Source organism: Microcaecilia unicolor, chromosome 1, assembly GCF_901765095.1.
Source record: "Microcaecilia unicolor chromosome 1, aMicUni1.1, whole genome shotgun sequence".
NCBI lineage: Eukaryota > Metazoa > Chordata > Amphibia > Gymnophiona > Siphonopidae > Microcaecilia > Microcaecilia unicolor.
In genome coordinates, this window is record NC_044031.1 from 303,918,685 (window position 1) to 303,940,031 (window position 21,347).

At 45.8% G+C, this 21,347-nt stretch overlaps 1 protein-coding gene and 1 long non-coding RNA gene across 2 annotated transcripts in view; one reads left to right on the top strand and one right to left on the bottom strand.

Moving 5' to 3' along the window:
• Positions 1-21,347, bottom strand: part of MEI1 (meiotic double-stranded break formation protein 1) — a 669,052-nt gene that overhangs the window by 36,846 nt on the left and 610,859 nt on the right. The gene's annotated exons all lie outside the window — the stretch shown is intronic.
• On the top strand, positions 1,519-18,860 carry LOC115473093. Its single transcript, XR_003942605.1, has 3 exons — positions 1,519-1,528; positions 2,216-2,220; positions 18,775-18,860. It is a non-coding gene; the product is annotated as an uncharacterized LOC115473093 (long non-coding RNA).

Genomic DNA, 21,347 nt, shown 5'->3' on the forward strand with positions numbered 1-21,347 from the left:
ACTGGCTCTGGAGCTTGTAATCTGGAAGAAAAACTGTGCATTGGATAATCTCCATGACTACTCCTGTAAAAGAAATGGTATTGGTTGGATGTAGGGTGAACTTTTAAAAGTTGAAAAGAAATCCCAGAATCTGAAGAAGAGTAATTTTTTTCTTCAGACAGTTAAAACCTGTGACTCTGACTGAGCCACTAAAAGACAGTTGATGAGGTATATGAATGCTTCATACCCTTGTTGGTGAAGATGAGTAACTACCACCATAAGGCATTTTGAAAATACCATGGAGGCTGACAACAGGCTGAAGGGAGGACATTGTACTGGAAATGGTTGGACTGAAGGGTACATGCAGTGGTGTGCTGGAGCAGGCTCTCACAGGCTCGCAAGAGCCGGTTGTTAAGTTTTTAAGAATTTTGGGAGCCGGTTGTTAAAGTAGGGCCCTCCATGGCTACTTTAACAACTGGCTCCCAAAATGTGGACTTGGGCCCCCTGCTAAATTTTCTTTTACTTTGCTGGTGGGGATGCTGAGCCCTGCCAGCCAAGTAAGTAGACTGCTGCTGCTCCCCGCTCCTTGTTTCCAGCTCAGAGCAGCAGGCTGGGACTTCTCTAGCATGTGTGAGAAGTTTCAGCATGCTGCTCAGAGCAAGATGTTGGGAGTGGTGGCAGTCCATTTATTGGTTGCCAGCAAAGGTATGCCTAGCGTGCCCGCACGAAGGGAGGGAGGAGAGAGAGGCAAATATTGCTTCCCCCCCCCCCCACCCGGCCACCCCTGGCCCTTCCAACTGCAGAGCTGGCTACGTCCGGAGAAAGAGCCTGTTGTTAAAAATTTACCAGCACACCCCTGGGTACATGTGAGTTACTTCTTGTAATAAGGATGTGTTGGAATATTTGTATAAGTATCCTTGAGATCCAAAATACACATCCAGTCCCCTTTTTATTGAACAGAGGAAGAAAGGAGGGGGGATTGGTCAATCTGAACTTTTCCTTGAGAAGGAAATGGTTGAGGTCTCTGAGATATAGAAGGGCATTTTTGATATAATGTCCAAATCCAATTTTGGATGTTTTGCAAACAACATCCAATAATCCAGTGCCAAACATGGTCATTTTTGAACCGGAAAAGTGTCTATCTTTTTAGATGTTTTTGTGCTCAGTGCATCTTTAAGGGCCATTTTCAAACAAAAAAATGTCCAAGGGTAAAACACACAAAAAGTAAGCCATTGGGATTGCCAGGGTCCAGCAGTCTTATAAGACTGGCTACACAGACATCCCAGTGGAGCAGTGGGGCAGCCTAGGGGGCACTGCAGTAAACCACATAAAAGGTCCCAGATACACATCACATCATAACCCCCTAATATTATATGGTGAACCCTCTAGGAATAGCAAAAAATGTACTGTGCACTACTACAATATCCCTTATGCCTTCAGGTGTCACCTATATGTGGGTTCAGTAGGTGCTCTGTAGTTTTTGGGGTGCTCACACTTTTCACAAGTGTAACAGTTTAGGGAGGATATGGGCCTGGGTCCCTTCTCTACAGTCCACTGCACTAACAACTAGGTTACTCTAGGGACCTGCTTGCTCCTCTAAAAGGAATAGCCATTATATCTGGAGCTGTGATACAGCCTGGTATATACTGTCACTTTCACCTCTTAGGGGGTGGGAGGGGGTCAGTGACTTCTGGGGGATTAAAGAGGGGTTGTGCCTTAATCCCTCCAGTGGCCATCTGGTCATTTTGGGTACCTTTTTGGCACTTAGTCATTACTGAAATAGGTCTAGCCAAAAATGTCCTATTTTATTTTGCCCTGGAATGTTCCATTTTCCTAGAAAAACATCCAAATTGTAAGCACACCCAAAACACAACTCCAACATGCCCCCTTCAGATTTTTTTTTAAATTTATTTTTGTTACATTTGTACCCCGCGCTTTTCCACTCATGGCAGGCTCAATGTGGCTTACATATTATATTTAGATGAACTACATAGGAAAAAGGTCATAAAATGAGTTTAGAAAATAGCAATTAGGGCATTTTTGTGAAAAAGGTCCATCTGCTGTTTTGTGCCGCTTTTTGGACGTTTTTCTCTTTCAAAAATGAGCCCCATAGCATATGGTGAAAGCCTCCTATATTTTTCAGAATGAGAAAGTATCTTGAGTAGAAACCTCTATTCCTCTCCTGTGGTGGAATAGGTTTTATGTCCTTGGACTGGAGGAAAAGGTATTGCTACAGTTTGGGTTTCTGCCCGGTACTTGAGACCTGGATTGGAAACAGGATACTGGGATAGACAGATCATTGGTCTGACCCAGAATGGCTAGTCTTATGTTCTTATGGACTACTTCTTGTAAGAGACTGAGATGATCAGAGGCAGGTTGAGTCCATGATAAAAGTTGATCCAGAGGCCAGCTGATAAATCTGAGATGATATCCATCCAAGATTACAAAAAGGACCCCCCTCCCCCCCCAACAGTCTGTTGCGATCTCCTGCAAGGCCGGAAGGAAAATACTGAACCCAGTCCCCCACAAGTAGGAGTGGAGGCTCAGAATATAGTTAAAAAAAAGAAGGCTGCTACTTAGATTGAGCAGGACCCACTTCTTTAGGCTAAACCCTTTCTATTGGTTGTGGTTATTGATTTTGAGGTTGTTTTTGCTAGTAAAATCTTTTGTGGTATTAATAACCTTATCAATATTGGTTGAAAGAAGTATGCCTAGCAGAGAAGGTCAATGCAGAAGGTTCAACTGCTGAGAGATACTAACTGTTTCTGTCATTGAATGTTTTGCTTATAAAGGGAGTCTCCAGTATAAGGAGCATCTGCTAATCAGAAACAGGCATCAGACTGCAATTGTAGAAGCAGAAATTCTAATTAAGGTTTAAAAGACTCATAAGCTTTTCTAGTAAGAGGAATAATAACAAACAACAATATGGAGACAACACTTGTGCTCAATAATAAGTGAAACACTGAACAACACAATGAGTTAAGTACACTCTGTTGGTATGAGCTTATGGTATTAAGGCATACAAGGAAAAACACCTCAGACACATAGACAATAGAGAAACCATGCATCTTTACTGGGGTTGTTAATTTTATCATTGGTCAAAAAATACCTCCTTATCACTGTATTCAATTAATCACCATGTGCAATTTAAATTCTTCTCTGTGCATAATTAAAAAATGGCAACTAAATTTACATATCATACATGTGCTCAAAATATGAAAAAGAAACACTTAACTTCCACCCAACAGTGGCCCAACCATTTCACTGTTGTGGCTTTATTAGGGGTTGTGTTTCAAAATATTAATGTTGCAGTTGCAAAATCTTAAAAGTCCTCAGATTAATGGAGACTAGATTGCACAGTTGTTATCCACTCATTCAGGTAAACTTGTAAAGAAATACCACAATCACCAATAATCAAAAAATAGGCATATGCTAAAACCACACAACATTCTTACAATTGTAGCAACTCTCAAAACATCAGCTATCTGGGCTTCAATAGAATTGATGTCATGTTCCATCATTTTTAAATGAAGTAAACTTGGGAAGCTTGAACAAAATAGCAGCTTGCCACTCCACTCTATAATTGCCTGCTTCTGCTAACAGCTAAAAATAAACACAATTTATAACTTACAAAACTGTTGCAGTTAAATAATCTTCTTAGCTGCTAGCAACACTGGTTTCAAAATGGCACTGACTTACAAAAACACAATCAGTCTTGCAGCGGATAAGAGCTGCACAATACACTGTTGTATTGGCTACAACTCACTATGATCACCAGTGTGTTGAAATTCATTAAAAGAAAAAAAACAAATTCACATGAAGATTTTCCACTCTATATGATTGTTTAACCCAGTAGGTTGTAGAGATCAGTTTGTGTAATGCTGCTCACATTGTAACAAGTTTCTGCTGTGAACTCCTCCTTTAATATGTACAGGAATGATGTCAAATAATGAAATAACATGGTCCTGTAAACAAGCCCCTGGTACGTTCAAACACCTGGTGTTTGATTACTCATTCATTAAGCAATACTGGGCTGAAGTCTGGCATACTATTTAATGCTTGTTTAAAATACCTAATGTCATCTGTTTTAAATATATACTTCTCAAAGATATCTGTTTCTCAACAATATTGAATGAATATGATTGTTCACTTCTATTCACCACCCACTTAAACTTCCTACTTCAGCAAGGCTCCTTCCCCACCAGACATGGCAATATATTACTAACACCTATACCAACCCCCCCCCCCCCAATAAAAACCTGCAAATGATATTACCAACTACCTACCGTCCAATTGCCTCCATCCCTCTAATCGCAAAACTGATGGAAAACAGAGTGACCTCGCAACTCAATGAATATAGTCAGAAATTCTCAATCCTGCACAAATCGCAGTCGGGCTTTCGTTCGGCCCATAGCACTGAAACGGTTCTTCTTACCTTAATATCCAAATTCAAACAAGAAATAGCAATTGGAAACCGTATCCTTCTCCTACAATTTGACTTATCCAGCACTTTTGACATCGTTGATCATACTATCCTAACTAAACTTCTGGACAAACTTGGAATCGGAGGCAATATCATCAACTGGATAAAAAGCTTTATTACCACAAGACCTTACCAAGTCAAAGGAACTACAAACATATCTTCCCCATGGTCATCTGAATGCGGGGTACCACAGGGATCTCTGCCCTGATACTCTTCAACCTCATGATGATTCCCCTCTGGTTTTCTGACACATATACTTCTGACTTGGCTCCACTACTTTTCTGGATTTAATTGAAGGTTTGGTCAAACATTCTACCACCAAACACAGACTGTGCTTCCCCAGATGTAGTCACTTAACAGTACTCTGGCTTGCTTTTCTTCACACCCAAAATAGACTGCAGCCTGGACCTCTATCACCCCTCTCAGCTACTGTAGGCTGGCTAAGTTCACTGTGAGTAGGAACTTCCTTTCCCCTCCCTCACGGAAAGAAAACAAAACTAGGAAAAATAAATGCAATCCTGGCTTCCAGTTCTGATGCCTCTAGGGCCCCACTGAGAAAACTCAGTGCCCCTTCCCACCCCCTTCTCCCCACAAAATTCAAAGATGTGCAGCATATTTTATAGTTCCAAATCACACTCTGTTCATCAAAAGGTTATCCTCTCTAACCTAAAGGAAAAATAAAAAAACTTCTAGCAGAGGGCTCACTAGCACTTAGCCTAGCTAGGACAGCCTGCTGCCATTCAGCGTTTCTGGTACATGCTTCCTCCTCCACCTGTCAGGGTTTTCAACTGAAAATTATGCAAATAGTCCAATCTAGCAATAATGGGTAGCACCCAGGACCTATTAAGGACTTAGCTTTACTTCCATGCTGTCTTCAGCCCGGTCCTAAAATTGTTCATGGTTCAATCGGGCACCAGCTTCTATCTAGTCCATTGGTTCAGCCACCTGCTCATCTTTGCTCATCTCTCCTCCTATCCATTATCTCCAGGACTTCCTTTTCTTTCCCGGAGGCGCCTGCCCTCCTACTTCCTTTTCCCATGATTCCCTAGCCCTCCAAGCACTCCCGTGTGACTCCACTCTCTTTACCCTAGCTGGCCTATGCCTGGGTGGCCTCCCTGGTTCCCCCTTCTAGTAGATGCCTGCATTTGGAAGGGACTCAACCCCCACCTCACCACACAAGAAAAAACCAAAACTTTTAATGCAGGTTCTGCAAGCACGTGCGTATGGTATGAGAATTTTGAAAAAAGGCTTATCATCGAGCTAAATATAACGATCATGATTTATTATTGAAAAATACAAGTGGATATGACAAGGAAGATAATATATACACATTCGTAACTAAATACACGAATGCGGGTCCTGCATTGAATAGAATTGTACGCAAGCATTAGAAGATAGTTCAAGCACATCCTTTGTTTAAAGATGCATCTTTACAAACTACTTATTCCAGAGGACATAATTTGAAAGAGATTTTGAGCCCTTCTTATTTACCCAGTGAGAAGAGATCGGACAGTGGTCCTTATGGACATTATCCCCCAAATTCTATCTAGAACGACTTGAGTTCTATGTGCAAATCTAGGCATATTCTGATTTCCACGCACAACTCGAATGGTTAATAAGCAAATTAGCATTGATAATTGGATGTTAACAAGCAATTATCAGAACTAATTGGCACTAATTAGAATTTATGTGCAATGCTCGCTAAGTGTATTCTATAAAGTAGTCTGTGTAAATTCTACCATGCAGCTCTCAAATGGGGATATGGCCATGGAAGGAGCATGGGCGGGTTGTGGATGTTCCTAAAATGTATGTGCAGTGTTGTAGAATAACCCGTTCTGTGCCTAAAGTTAGGTGTGGGCAATTTCATTGGCGTAATTGCCTGTGCCTAAATTCTAGGCACATGAATAGGTTTAGGCATATTCTGTAAACCGTGCCTAACTTTAGGTGTGGTTTATAGAATACAGCTAAGCATGTTTTCCATCAGTGCCAATTTTTTCAGCACCAAATATCAGGGCCGCCGAGAGGGGGGGGGGCAGGGGGGACAAAATTCCCTGGGCCCGGCACCGCACGTCCCTTGCATCCAGTGATTTCCTCGCCCCCTGCCCGCCCATCCATTGTCCAGCGATTCTCCCTGCCCTCCCTCAGCTCCCCGACAGCCCTCCTCGCTCGCCATTCCTTCGGGCCCCCCTGCCATTCCTTCCTACCCCCCCCCCCCACCGCTTAACCATTTTACGTTTCTTCCTCCGTCGCCGGCAGCACTGCCATTCATTCTCACAGGCAGCTCCGCTCCCCTCTGCAGCGTCTATCCGGCCCTCTCTGATGCACTTCCTGTTTACGTAACGTAGGGCCAGATGGACGCAGCAGAGGGGAGCGGAGCTGCCTGTGAGAATGAATGGCAGCGCTGCTGGTGATGGAGGAAGAAATGTAAAACGATTAAATGCGCACGGGGGGGGGGGGGGTAGGAAGGAATGGCAGGGGGGCCCAGTAGGAATGGTGAGCGAGGAGGGCTGTCAGGGAGCTGAGGGAGGGCATGGAGAATCACTTGGCAATGGATGGGAGGGCAGGGGTGAGGAAATCGCTGGACATGGAGAGGAGGGGAGGGCAGGGCAGGGGGGGAGAGAAGCAATCGCTGGACAGGAGGACAGGGCAGGGGGATCGAACTAAGAGATCGCTGGACAGGAGAGGAGGGCAGGGGGGAGAGAAGAGATCACTGGACAGGAGGGGAGGGCAGAGGGCGAGAGAAGCGATCGCTGGACAGGAGGGCAGGGGGGAGAGAACTAAGAAATCGCTGGACAGGAGAGTAGGGCGGGGGGGAGAGAAGAGATCACTGGACAGGAGGGGAGGGCAGGGGGGAGAGAAGAGCTTGCTGGACAGGAGGGGAGGGAAGGCGGGGAGAGAAGAGATCGCTGGAGAGGAGGGGAGGGCAGGGGAGAGAGGAGAATTCCTAGACAGGAGGGGAAGGCAGGGGAGAGAGGAGAATTGCTGAACATGGATGGATGAATGGAGGGGGCAGGGGAGAGAGGAAATTTACTGGATATGGGTAGATGGCAGAAAGGCCAGGGGACAATGGAGAGTTGCTGGACATGGATGGATGGAGAGGAGGGAAGTCAGGAAGGAGATGCACATGGATGGAGGGGAGGGAGGAGAGGAGAAATGCTGGACATGGATGGATGGAGTGGAGGGCAGGGAAGAGAGGAGAAATGTTGGACAAGGATGAAGGGAAGAAAAGACAAAGGAAGGAGATGCACACAGATGGAGGGGAAGGGAGAGAGGAGAAATGCTGGACATGGATGGAGGGAAGACAAGAAGTACATGCACATGGATGGAGGGGAGGGAAGTGAGGAGAAATGCTGGATATGGATGGAGGGAAAATTGCTGAATTTGAGGGCTGGATCGGAACACTTTGAAGGCAGATGCTGAAACTGGAGAAAGGATAGGGACAGGGCTACAGATGGTAGACAGGACACAGGAGGATGATGGACATGGTGAGAGAAAAAAATATCAAATGGAAAGAAGACACTGCATAAAACAGAAGACACTGGGACCAAAGCGAATAGAAAAACTAAATGATCGGACAACAAAGGTAGAAAAAAGTATTTTATTAAGAATTTATTAATTGGAATATGTCAGCTTTTAGAAATGTGCATCTGTGATATTTTGCATGTAAGTTTCAATTTTTCTAGTATTGCTGCATGCTGAGTCTGACTTCTTGAGGTAACTTTCCAGTTCAGTATTTTGCCTTCATATTTTTTTTATTTCTAGTTCCTAGTGTCATATCTGTTGTCATGTGTTTTTCATGTGTGATCAAGGTGCAGTATTCTGCTAGTGTGTAGTATTTGCAGCCCTTTTTGCTTTGTTTTTCATTAGGTAGTGTACTGGTGTTTTAGAGCCCGGTGTAATTACAGTGCTGCCTTTCCACGCATAAGGTTGTAGCTCGTCCTGTCCTTGGAATTAGTGCTGTTATGGTTTGGTAAGGTTATGAGTGTGTTTTTGCACAAGTTTGTGTATAGTGTTTTGCAGTGGAGTGATGGTAAAATTAGGTATCATACCTGATAATTTTCTTTCCATTAATCATAGCTGATCAATCCATAGACTGGTGGGTTGTGTCCATCTACCAGCAGGTGGAGATAGAGAGCAATCCTTTTGCCTTCCTATATGTGGTCATGTGCTGCCGGAAACTCCTCAGTATGTTGATATCCAAGCTCCATCCGCAGGACTCAGCACTTAGAGAATTACACCCACAAAGGGACACTCTGGAATCCGTCCAGCTCATCTCCGCGGAGCGGGGGAGGGACACCACCCCGCCGATGCGGGGGGATCTGGCTTATCCTGCAACCGCAACCGCGGGAGGAGCTGACTGACCCTAACACCGCCGAAGCGGGAGGGGTACAAAGCTGCCCTACAGCCGCACGAAGCGGGAGGGAGCGCCGGCAGAATTTATGTCTCAATCCAGCCCCGAAAACGGAGGGGAGAGGAATGCAGCAGCTCACTGTAACACAAACTCGTCTCAACTCTTGAAGAATCCAATTGAAAAAACTTGAACACGAAGTCCTCCTGAACAGGAACTGAAGACTAAACTTGAACCCGAAATGCAACCAGAATATAAACAGTACAGATATCTGGGAGGGGCTATGGATTGATCAGCTATGATTAATGGAAAGAAAATTATCAGGTATGATACCTAATTTTACCTTCCATATCATCATGCTGATCAATCCATAGACTGGTGGGATGTACCGAAGCAGTACTCACCCAGGGCGGGACATTGAAATCCCTGACCGCAACACTGAAGCTCCAAACCGGGCCTCCGCCCGAGCAGCCACAGTCAAGCGGTAATGCCTGGAAAAGGTATGGGCCGATGCCCAAGTTGCCGCCTTGCATATCTCTTCCAAGGAGACGGACCCGGCCTCTGCCATCGAGGCCGCCTGAGCTCTAGTGGAGTGAGCCTTCAGCTGGATAGGCGGCACCTTCCCCGCGGCCACATAAGCCGCTGCAATGGCTTCCTTGACCCATCTTGCCACTGTAGGCTTAGCAGCCTGCAGACCCTTACGAGGACCTGCAAACAGGACAAACAGATGATCCGACTTCCGGAAATCATTGGTCACTTCCAAGTATCTGATGATGACTCGTCTCACATCCAGATATTTGAGAGCAGAGTATTCCTCTGGGTAGTACTCCCTACGAAAGGAAGGGAGACAGAGCTGCTGATTCACATGGAAGCGAGAAACAATCTTGGGCAGGAAGGAAGGCACTGTGCGAATAGTCACTCCTGCCTCAGTGAACTGCAGAAAAGGCTCTCGACATGAGAGTGCCTGGAGCTCGGAAACCCTTCTGGCTGAAGTGATAGCCACCAAAAAGACTGCTTTCAACGTCAGGTCTTTCAGAGATGCCCTCGACAAGGGTTCAAAAGGCGGCTTCTGCAAGGCTCTTAGCACCAGGTTGAGATTCCACGCAGGCACCACTGAGTGCAGAGGAGGGCGCAGGTGATTAACTCCCTTGAGAAAACGCACCACATCTGGCTGCGAAGCCAGGGAAGCACCCTTCAGGCGGCCCCTGAAGCAATCCAGAGCCGCTACCTGGACTTTAAGGGAACTGAGCGACAGGCCTTTCTCCAGACCTTCTTGCAGGAACGCCAACACTGAAGAAATTGGAGCAGTGAAGGGAGAAAGTGAGCCTGCTTCACACCACGCTGCAAAGGTACGCCAAACCCTGGCGTAAGCAGTAGAAGTAGAGCACTTTCTCGCTCTCAGCATAGTGGCGATGACCTTGTCTGAGAAGCCCTTCTTCCTCAGACGCTGCCGCTCAATAGCCAGGCTGTAAGACCAAAGGGGGAGGGATCCTCCATCACCACGGGACCCTGATGCAACAGGCCCTGCTCCACTGGCAGCCGCAGAGGGTCATCCACTGAGAGCCTGATCAAGTCTGCATACCAGGGACGTCTGGGCCAGTCCGGACCCACCAGGATTATCCGGCCCGGATGCTTTGCCACCCGGTCTAGTACCCTGCCCAACATGGGCCAGGGCGGGAACACATAGAGAAGCTCTTGTGTCGGCCACTGTTGGAGAAGAGCATCTACACCCAGAGATCGAGGGTCCCGTCCTCTGCTGAAAAAGCGCGGCACTTGGCAATTGGCCGATGACGCCATCAGATCTAGGCTCGGCTGGCCCCAGCGCTTCGTGATGTCCAAGAACGCCTGAGCCGATAACTGCCACTCTCCGGGATCCAAGGTATGGCGACTGAGAAAGTCCACCTTGACATTCATGACTCCGGCAATGTGGGCCGCTGACAGCTGTTCCAGGTTCGCTTCCGCCCACTGGCATAGATTCATGGCCTCCTTGGCTAGAGGGGCGCTCTTGGTACCTCCCTGGCGGTTGACATAGGCCACAGCCGTGGCATTGTCCGACAAGACCTGAACTGGCTTCAACACCAGTACCGGGAGGAACTCCAAAAGCGCCAACCGAATGGCTCTGAGTTCCAGGAGGTTGATAGACCACTTTGCCTCTGCAGGAGACCAGAGCCCCTGCGCTGTCCTTCCCAAACAGTGGGCTCCCCAGCCCGTCAAAGGGGCGTCCGTCGTGACGACAATCCACTCCGGGGTCACAAGAGGCATCCCTGCAGACAACTTGTCTGTCTTCAGCCACCAGCTCAGTGCTTTGCGCACTGCTGGGTCCAAGGGAAGGCGCACAGCATAATCCTCCGACACTGGAGTCCAGCGCTGCAGCAGAGAGTGTTGTAGTGGTCTCATATGAGCCCTGGCCCAGGGCACTACTTCCATCGTGGCCGTCATAGAGCCCAACAGCTGCACATAGTCCCAAGCCCAAAGCGGAGAGGCTACTAGGAACTGGTCCACCTGAGCCTGAAGTTTGACAATCCGATTGTCCGGCAGGAACACTCTGCCCACTTGGGTGTCGAATCGAACTCCCAGATACTCCAGGGACTGAGTCGGGCGCAGCTGGCTTTTCTCCCAGTTGATGATCCACCCCAGGGAGCTCAAAAGAGCAATCACTCGGTCCACAGCTTTGCCGCACTCTGCATAAGAGGGGGCTCGGATCAACCAGTCGTCCAGATAAGGATGGACTTGTACTCCTTCCTTTCGCAGGAAGGCCGCGATGACCACCATTACTTTGGAGAAGGTCCGCGGAGCAGTAGCCAACCCGAACGGGAGGGCTCTGAACTGGAAGTGTCGGCCCAGGACTGCAAAACGCAGAAAGCGTTGATGAGGAGGCCAGATGGGAATATGCAAGTACGCTTCCTTGATGTCCAAGGATGCCAGGAACTCCCCTGCCTTCACTGCCGCTATAATAGAGCGGAGAGTCTCCATGCGAAAGTGCCGAACTTTCAAGGCCCGATTGACCCCTTTGAGGTCGAGGATAGGCCGTACAGAACCTCCTTTCTTTGGTACCACAAAGTAAATGGCGTAACGTCCCTTGCCAAGCTGATTTTCTGGCACCGGAACGACCGCACCCAGGCGGATCAGATTGTCCAAGGACTGCTGCACTGCCACAGCTTTGACCGGAGACTTGCAGGGAGAGAGTACAAACCCGTCTCTTAAGGGTCGGCAGAACTCTAGCTTGTAGCCGTCTCTGATGACTTCCAGCACCCAAGCGTCTGAAGTTACCCTGGTCCACTCGCCCAGAAACGAGGACAGGTGTCCTCCAATCTGCACTGGGCCATGGACCAGGACCCCGTCATTGGGTACGAGACCCTGGGGGAGGACCGGAGGGCACACCTCCGGGACGGCGGTCTCTGCGAAAGGAATGCTGCTTGGGGGAGAAGTTCCTCTTGAAGGAAGAGGGGGCAGAGGAGCCCGAATTGCCCGGGCGGTACCGACGGGCTTCCTGAAACCGTCCTCTGGAGTTACCGGGGCGAGCACTGGCCCGAGCCCTGACCTCTGGTAACCTCTTGCCCTTAGACGTGCCGAGATCGGTCACAATTTTGTCCAGCTCGACCCCAAAGAGCAGCTTGCCTTTAAAAGGCAACTTAGCCAGGCGGGACTTAGAGGCGTGGTCAGCAGACCAATGCTTCAGCCAAAGCCACCGCCGCGCAGAGACTGTCTGAGCCATACCTTTAGCCGAGGCTCTCAAGACATCATACAGTAAGTCTGCCAAATAAGCCAAGCCCGATTCCAGGGCCGGCCAATCAGCCCTCAAGGAAGGATCCGAGGGGGAAGCCCGCTGCACAATCGTCAGGCACGCCCTGGCCACATAGGAGCCGCAAACTGAGGCCTGCAAACTTAAGGCAGCCGCCTCGAAGGACGACCTTAAGGCCGCCTCCAATCTTCTGTCTTGGGCGTCCTTTAGAGCCGTGCCACCTTCCACCGGCAACGCTGTTTTCTTAGTCACCGCAGTGATTAAAGAATCCACGATAGGCCAAAGAAAAGCCTCCCGTTCACTTTCAGGCAAAGGATAGAGGCGGGACATAGCCCTAGCCACTTTGAGGCTCGCTTCCAGGACATCCCATTGAGCCGAAATTAAGGTGTGCATGGCATCATGCACGTGGAAGGTTCTAGGCGGGCGCTTCGTCCCCAGCATAATGGCGGTGCCAACAGAGGCTGAGGGAGAGACGTCCTCTGGAGAGGAAATCTTCAAAATGCTCATGGCCTGCACTAACAGGTTGGGCAAATGCTCTGAGCGAAAGATCCGCGCTGCAGAGGGGTCATCCGCTCCATCCGAGCGGGAATCCGTCTCCTCCAAGGAATCCCCAAAGGACCGTTGGGAGAACTCAGATACGCTGCCCTCATCTACATCAGAGGAGACAGAGTCCTCTAAGGCCTGGGAATCCACCCGAGGGCGTTTACTTCCGGGGGCCTCAACCCCTTTATCGGACAAGGGAGCAGGGGCAGCGTTTTGCATAAGGAAGGCCTGATGCAGCAGCAAAATAAACTCGGGGGAGAAATCCCCCAGACTGTGCACTTCAGCAGCCTGGGCCACAGCCCTAGACGCACCCTCAACCGGCGCTTGCAAGAGCGGGGGAGAAACATGCTGCCCATCCAAGATGGCGTCCGGCGCGACACTCCGCGAAGGAGCCGCACGGGAAGAACGGCGCTTAACTTTAGCCGCTTTTTTGCCGTCGCCCAAATCAAGGGCGGCCATGGCATTAACGTCTCCCAGCTCAAGGGCGGCCCAAGAAGAAGCCGTCCGAGCAGAGTGGCCGGCCAAGATGGCAGAGGCGAGCAGCGGGGGATGGGCGTTTATGGCGGGAAAAACCGCCGCACCGGAGGAAGAACCGGGACACTGTCCGGCCTCCAAACTGACACCCAACAAGGGCCCGGCCCAGTCTCTCGGCAGCCCTGCCAAATATAGAATCTAGTCCTATAGGTGCAGTGTTTGTAAGAACTGTGAAATTACACTACAACTGAAGTTTTTCACTAACCCAGTAGATGGCAGAATTTATAATCTTAAGACTTAAACAGTTCAGTAATTGCAACAGCAAGTTGCAGTCTATGTTATAAATCTCCATGCAATAAAATCTATGGGGCCCTTTTACAAAGGTGCGCTGAAAAATGGCGTGCGGTAGTGTATACGCGTTGTTTTGGGTGCGTGCAGAATCATTTTTCAGCACACCTGTAAAAATACCTTTTTTAATTTTTGCCAAAAAATGGATGTGCGACAAAATCAAAATTGCCATGCGTCCATTTTGGGTCTGCCACTTTACCGCCAGCCATTGAAGAGTTGGTAATTACCTATGCGTGCCAAATGCCACTTGGTGTGCGTCCGATACTCACACCCAAAAATAAATTTTTCAGCCGCATGCCAAAAATGAAATTACCACAAGAGCTATGTGGTAGCTGGGCGGTAACTCCGTTTTGGCACACGTTGGGTGCACGTAGAGCCTTACGCAGCTTAGTAAAAGGGCTCCTATGTTAGAAAAACAATCAGAAGTCTAAAACTGAATGAACATAGATCCAGTTTAACTAGAGGCAGATTAGAAGCACCTCTTGTACAGCATTGTCAAGCTGTGCAACATAGTTTCAATAGCCTCTGTTGTTTTATTTTTTTTCAGTATTCGTATTGTTATTGAAAAGTTTAACAATCATACAAGAATATTTAACAAAAGAACAAGAGGGCAATAGTCAATATACATAAGTAGAAGACCAAAGAGCATGAAATGAAAAGCATATTAAGAGTGCTCAAGATATGAAATTAAGGTAGACCATTTCTTGGTGCAATGTACATAATTTTTCATCTTTTTGGAAATATACATTTCAAATTTATAAGTAGTATATATAAGTTTCCACCAGTTCTTATGTGTAGCTTGACTCAGGGATTTCCAAGAAGCAAATACAACTTTTAGAGCCAATGTATTATTATTATTAATTACATTTGTACCCCGCGCTTTGCCACACATAGCAGGTTCAATGCGGCTTACATAGTAAATAGAATTACAAAGTCTTGAAGGAGAATGTTACAAGTTGTAGTAAACATAGTAGTAGTGGGGTTTTGAGGATATGTAAATTGAGCATGGAGAAGTAAACAAAGATAGGATGAGCAAAAGGAGAAGAGATTGGGAGGAGTAAGGAGTAGAAAGGATGGAGAGGAAGAGATTGAGGAATGAGCATAAGGAGATTGTGAGACATGGTCAAAGGTATAATAATCATCGGGGCAGGAATCATGTGGGTGGGCTTAAAAAGTTAAGTTGGGTCATTAGGGTAAGCTTTCTTGAAGAGATGGGTCTTCAACATTTTTCTGAATGGTAGATGGTTGTTGAATGTTCGGATGGATCTTGGCAGAGCGTTCCAAAGCTGGCTGCCCAAAAAGGAGAAACTGGATGCACAGGAGGTCTTGTATTTAATACCTTTGCAGTTGGAAAGGTTTAAATTGAGGTAAGTACGAGAAGACGATGATCTGTTTCTGGTTGGGAGGTCGATAAGGTTATTCATGTAGTTAGGGGATTCTCCATATATGATCTTATGAATCAGAGTGTGGACTTCAAAATTTATTCTCTTTCTCTGATGGAGAGCCAATGAAGTTTCTCTCGAAGAGGTGTTGCGCTATCGAATCTTGACTTGCCAAAGACAAGTCTGGCTGCTGTGTTTTGGGTAGTCTGAAGTTTCTTCAGGATTAGGGTCTTACATCCTAAGAAAACACTGTTGCAGTAATCTGCGTGCGTGAGTACTGTGGATTGTACCAGGTTCCGAAAGGTGTCCAGGGGAAGGTATGATTTCACTCATTTCAAAATCCACATCATATTAAACATTTTTTTTGTGATGAATGTAGCATGGTTTTCGAATGATAAATGGTTATCAATCGTTACTCCAAGTATTTTTAGGTTGTCAGATATGGAGAGTTTAACGTCTCGGGTGCTAAGAGTAGTCGGGAGAAGTGGAGAGTATTGAGATGAAAGGACTAGACACTGTGTTTTCTCTTTGTTTAATTTCATCTTGAAAGCGTTAGCCTAAGAGGGTAGGGTGGTCATGCCTATATTTATTTTATCAGAGATTTCAGATAGATTGGATTTAAAAGGGATAAATATAGTGACGTCATCAGCATAGATGACGGGATTAAGGCCATGTTTGGCTAGTAACTTGGCTAGGGGAATCATCATGACGTTGAAGAGTATCGGGGAAAGCGGAGATCCCTGTGGTACCCCACATTCAGATGACCACCTGAACTGGACGCACCCTGACACTTGAAATCCTTCATTTTACTGCATATTCGACGATATCTTAAAAATTGTGAATAGGACAAATTTTCTCAAGAATGTCTGGGATGACAACTATCAAATTTCAAAAACCTATTTCTGTCTGACCCTTGAGTTTTTAAAGAATGATGAAAATATAGTTATGAAGAAAGCTGACAAGGGTAATGCAGTGGTGATTTAAAGTAGAAAGGATTATGAAACTGAGGTAGAGTCACGATTAAATGATGTTACTGGGTATGAGAAACTATTTTAGACCCTACCTATTATTTGAAATCTAGAATTAATAAAATCACCAAACAAGGAACCACATAAGGTTTTCTGACGAAAAGTAAATTAAGGTTTTTAAATGCTCAGAATTCTGTGACTCTAGTACTTTATATATTACTAAAATTCATAAGAGTTTACCACTGGGGCATCCTATAATTTCATCATATTGATCTCTTTTAGAACCTCTCTTAATGTATGTGAATATTTTTTTTAAGATCTGAGGTGGAAAATAATAAAACATACATTAAGGACACCACTATTTTTTTTAAACATTTTAGAGCTAACTCCTTGCTTAGAGGATTCCATTTTATGGCAATGCTGGACGTTTCAGCTCTTTATAGGTGTTACATGAAGAGTTAGTGTGTAGGTACAGCTCTCTCAGGATACTGAATTCATCTTGGATCTGGCAAGGATAGCCAAGAAAGAAAATTTGTGCCATCTGTTGCATGCCTCTTCAAGAACAAATTTGAAAATGAGTGGGTTTTTAATTCTCGTTTTTCAGAAAAAAAATATTTCTGGCATAGACTCATTGATGCAGAAGCAAACAGGAGACAGGCTATTGCAGAAGTAGAACAGACAACCAAATAGCAGCAGTGATCCAAGGAAGGCCAAACACAGCAAGAGTTTATCCAAATGTCAACTTTAATGGAAACAGGACCCAACCTGGCCAAGTTTTGGAAAAACCTTTGTTAGGGGTCACACAGAGGGGCATAATCGAACGGAAACGCCTATCTCCATGGGCGTTTATCTCCGAGAACGGGTCCGTGAAGGGGCGGGCCGAACTGTATTTTCGAAAAAATGGACGTTTTTGAGCTGGGCGTTTGTTTTTTTTTTAGCGATAATGGAAACTAAAAATGCCCTGCTCAAAAACTTCCTAATCCGAGCCATTTGGTCGTGGGAGGGGCCACGATTCATAGTACATTCGCCCCCCTGATATGCCAGGACACCAACTGGGCACCCTAGGTCAGTGCGGTGGACTTCAGAAAAAGCTCCCACATGCATAGCTCCCTTACCACGGGTGCTGAGCTCCCAACCCCTCCGCCAAAACCCACTACCCACAAATGTACAACACTACCATAGCTCTTAGGGGTGAAGGGGGCACCTACATGTGGGTACAGTGGATTTTGGAGGCCTCCCATTTACCAGCACAAGTGTTACAGGTGGGGGGGGGGGGGGGGGGGGATGGGCCTGGGGCCACCTGGCTGAACTGCACTGCGGTACCCACTAAAAGTGCTCCAGGGACCTGCATACACGCAGGCCTCTAGGACTGGTTGCTGCTATATAACATTGGCACACCAGTTGACACCTGAAGACTAATCTCTCCGAAAACGTCCTTTATTGGAATAACCGCCTTTACTCACAGTTAACTGCAGATCAGAGGTTGTGCCCCACTGGCAACAAGTCTCCCTGGTACTGAGATGAGCAGTAGGTCAGAGCTGGCAGAATGGTGTACAATGCCCTCTTTCAGCCACATTCAAGGGAAGAACTAAGTTCTGTAACGTGGCTAACACAGGAAAGGGAACTAAAACTGGCTTACACAAATGGCCACTACCGCATGGACTACAACAGGAAACATAACAGGGCACACTCTGACCCAGTAGGCAGGGGGAAAAGCACCATGGGAGAAGAGCCTACCAACTACCAACATCGTGAGACTGTAATGCAAGCTAATGAAATCACGGAGCCCAATACCCTATACCCACCACAATGCAATGCTGATGTGACCCTGTAGTGCACCCGAGAGCTACATCTGACCCAGGGAAAGGCTGTGAGAGGATCGAACACATTCTGCTGTCATGGAGGTGGGTACGGCATTTGAGGCTGGCATACAGGCTGGAAAAAAAGTTTTTAAAGTGGGTTTATTTTGGTGGGAGGGGGTTAGTGACCACTGGGGGAGTCCGGGGAGGTCATCCCCGATTCCCTCCAGTGGTCATCTGGGCAGTTGGAGCACTTTTTTGGGACTTGTTCATGAAAAAAAAGGGTCCAAAAAAAGTGACCCAAAATCACGGTAAAAACGCCTTTTTTTTCGATTATCAGCTAAAGACGCCCATCTCTCCTCAGCTGATAACCACGCCCCAGTTCTGCCTCCACCACGCCTCCGACACGCCCCCGTCAACTTTATTTGTTTCCGCGACGGAGTGCAGTTGGAAACGCCCAAAATCGGCTTTCGATTATACCGATTTGGGTGTCTTTGCGAGACAAACGTCTATCTCCCGATTTAGGTCGCACTATAGGCGTTTTTCTCTTTCGAAAATAAGCTGGATAGGTTTCTACAATACATTCACAGATTCAAAACATGTACTACAATACTTGCACTTAAAAGATAAATGAGGTCCAATGTCAAAAGTAAAAGAAAAAAGCTGTGGTCCAATTCCAAAAGTCAGTAACCATGAAGTCCAACTTAGTGGTTACTGATTTATGGAACTGGACCAGAGCTTTTGCTATGCAGATGCTGTTGTCTGCATTCTTTTACTTTTGACATTGGACCTCATTTATCTTTTAAATGCAAGTATTGTAGTACATGCTTTGGATCCGTGAATGTATTCTGAAAACTTATGTGACCCCTGACGAAGATTTTTCTGAAACTTGGCCAGGTTGGGTCCTGTTTCCATTAAAGTTGACATTTGGATAAACTCTTGCTGTGTTTGTCCTTCTTTGGATCGCTGCTGCTGTTTGGTTGTCTATAGATTCATTGATGACACTTTTTTGTTATGGACAGGAAATGTAGAGGAATTTTTGATGTTCATCAAATGGTTGAATTCTTGCAGTTCCAAGATCACCCATCAATATTCATAAGAAACTATTTAATTTTTGGATGTTGAAGTGAATCAGACTTTAGATGGTTTTAAAACAAGGGTGCATAAGAAAGCAACAGACAGAATTATTTTTTTGAAATTTGATAGTTGTTATTCCAGATATTGTTGTGAAAATTTGCCCTATTCGCAATTTTTAAGATATCATCAAATATGCAGTGAAATGAAGGATTACAAGCAACAATCAATCTGCAAAAACGTGCATATGGAATGATAATTTTAAGAAAGGCTTATCATCAAGCTAAATATAACGATCATGATTTATTACTGAAAAGTACAAGTGGATATGATAAGGAAAATAATATGTACACTTTTGTAACTAAACATATGAATGCAGGTCCTGCATTGAATAGAATTGTATGCAAACACTGGAAGATTGTTCAAAAACATCCTTTGTTTAAAGATGCATCTTTACAAACTGCTTATTCCAGAGGACATAATTTGAAAGAGATTTTGAGCCCTTCTTATTTACCCAGCAAGAAGAGATCGGCCAATCATGGTCCTATTGGACATTATAGGTGAAATTACACTACAATTGAAGTTTTTCACTAACCCAGTAGTTGGCAGAATTTATAATCTTAAACAGTTCAGTAATTGCAACAGCAAGTTGCAGTCTATGTCATAAAATGAAACAAAGATCACTTCCACATATATTGAACTCTTCTACATAGACTATCAAATCAAACCATGGACTGTAGACACTCTCCTGATTATTTTAGAACTAAAAGACCTCAAATCATCCGCTGGCGCCCAATGTCTTCAGAGCATTCACCAGACCTTTGCTCATCATTGGCCAAAAACCTCCTCTGTACCTTCACTGTTTTTATTAAAGCAAAACCTTTTATTTGTCAAATTTTATCCACTTGCTAATTCAAACCATCTTCAAACAATCCACTTGTACATTTTATAAATGATAATTAAGGTCACTTAACTTCTGGAACTTGTCAGGCTGTTGAACACCCGATACCGATACTCCCGACAGGGACTCATTTCGCCCACCGCAGAGGCGTAGCCAAGTTCTGATCTCAGGGGGAGCAGACTTTTATAAAATAGGTGCCGGTTGGTGTCAGTTAGACAGCAGTGTCTGTGTTGTTGCTTAGGTGCTATGGCGGGCAATGATTAATACAGGTTATCTCTGTTGCATCCTGCCTACAAGGAAATAGTAAGTTACATCAGGAGGCAGGACGCAGAAGAGGTCCCTGGGCTGGCCAGAGCAGGCAACCTGTCTTAACTACAAAGTAAAAATATTCAGGAATAGCACACACATTCCTTTCACTGCTAGATACCTTGCTTAAATTAGATGGGCTTTTGTTTGTGTGGTGACTTGCAAGGGGGTACTCCAGGACTGCCCTAGAACACAAAACTTACCACATCATAACAGCCCTAACCCACCTATCAGAAGACAGTGCTATATATATTACACTGGACTGTGGAGCACCAATATACCTACTACTGGGAAACTGGAACAAACTGCACTATTACACATTCCTACACAGACACTACATGCTAGCAGAATCCTTTACCTCAGTCACACATGCAGAACATGGACAGACCCTCATCTAGATAAACATAAGATTAGCCATACTGGGTCAGACCAATGGTCCATCTAACCCAGTATCCTGTTTCCAACAGTGGCCAACCCAGGTCACAAGCACCTGGCAGAAACCAAAATTGTGACAACATTCCATTCTACCAATCTAATACAGAATAGGGAGCCACAAAAGAAAACAACAACCCAACAACAACAGAATTGAAAGAGAGACCCTCCCCACCCACTCTCTGTCCAAGGAAGCCAGACTCTATAAACATACTGGTAAAGAAAAAAGAGACAGAAATGCATTTTCTCCTGTACATTTTACAAAGCAGGTACATCTCAGTCTTTACAAAGTATTCAATAAAAATTTCTACCTTTGTTGTCTGGGAATTTGGCTGATCCCAGTCTTTTTTTCCATGTTCCATGAGTCAGCTTTACAAATTCTTTTCCAGGTTGGCCTTTCCATTTCTTCTCTTGCCTCTTGTCTTCTTCCTTTCCTTCTCTACATCTATTTGGCATTGATCTTGCATTTTACATCCCCACTATCAAATAGCTGTGTATAGAGCTGCCACATGATCCAGTTCCAGAAGAGAGATTTTTCAACCAGTCCTAGTGTGAACTCACATCCTAA